A 1,144-nucleotide genomic window follows, 5' to 3' on the forward strand; every position below is an offset into this window, starting at 1 on the left:
CGGATTCAGGTCTGGGGAACGGGCGGCCAGTCCATAGCTTCAATGACTTCATCTTGCAGGAACTGCTGACACACTCCAGCCACATGAGGTCTGGCATTGTCCTGCATTAGGAGGAACCCAGGGCCAACCTCACCAGCATATGGTCTCACAAGAGGTCTGAGGATCTCATCTCGGTACCTAATGGCAGTCAGACTACCTCGGCGAGCACATGGAGGGCTGTGCTGCGGGCTGGTATGTTTATGCACAATCACCAGGGACCTTCCCAGCCTGATAATATCAGCTCTCAGTTGTCTGCTTTAATTAACTTTGCTGGTTACATGGGGGGATACACCACGTCATTTTTTTTTGTTTGTTTTTTTATTTAATCATTAAAAGCTGCCTGATAAGCTCCACAGGGTGCAAAGTTATTATATGTTGGGTGGTTGTGCAATTATTTGTCTATATGTCTGTTCCTATGTCTAAATGTCTCTCTGTACGTCTGTTGGTCAATATATCTGTCTATCTATCTACTCAATCTATCTCCATTATCTATCTCCATGTCATTTATTGCTGTCTAAAAACGCTAGAAAAATGCAGGAAAAAAAGCACGTTTTTGCCGCTGCGTTTTTCCTGCCAAGAGATGTGGAAATGCTGCAGAAATTTCTGCTTTCAAATAAGTGTGAACATACCCTTAGGGTTTTGCATATGAGCATAACACACATGCAGGGGATGTAGCTCAGTGGTAGAGCGCATGCTTTGCATGTATGAGGCCGCGGGTTTAATCCCTGGCATCTCCATTGTCATGTATTCCACAGAGATCACTCTATATCTCACCATGCTGTCACTGTGTCAGGATTTCATCAGGGATTCCAACATATGGAATATATGTTAATGCCCTCTGTACAGTCACTGTCAGCTTCACAATAGCCCAATTATTAATATTACTCGCTGCCACCACCGGCTGAGTTTGAAATATAGTACAAGGCCTTGCCTGGCCAAACGCCTGCATTCTGGTAGTGTATGGCTTCTGGGAAGGGAACGATTACAGGACAAAAGAAACAGAACGATTAGACTTTATATTTAATCCAAATGGGAGGCAGTGTTTAGGAAAACTATACAAAAATGTTTACAAAAGGAGACAATACAATACATTAATAGTTACACC

General features: G+C 43.3%; 1 non-coding gene across 1 annotated transcript; it reads left to right on the plus strand.

Moving 5' to 3' along the window:
- The first annotated feature begins 704 nt into the window (after positions 1-704).
- On the plus strand, positions 705-776 carry TRNAA-UGC (transfer RNA alanine (anticodon UGC)). The gene has a single exon. It is a non-coding gene; the product is annotated as a tRNA-Ala (tRNA).
- Positions 777-1,144: the final 368 nt, after the last annotated feature.

The sequence above is a fragment of the Phyllobates terribilis genome, unplaced genomic scaffold (assembly GCF_046119375.1).
Source record: "Phyllobates terribilis strain yellow unplaced genomic scaffold, ASM4611937v1 Scaffold_3__8_contigs__length_932513732, whole genome shotgun sequence".
Lineage (NCBI taxonomy): Eukaryota > Metazoa > Chordata > Amphibia > Anura > Dendrobatidae > Phyllobates > Phyllobates terribilis.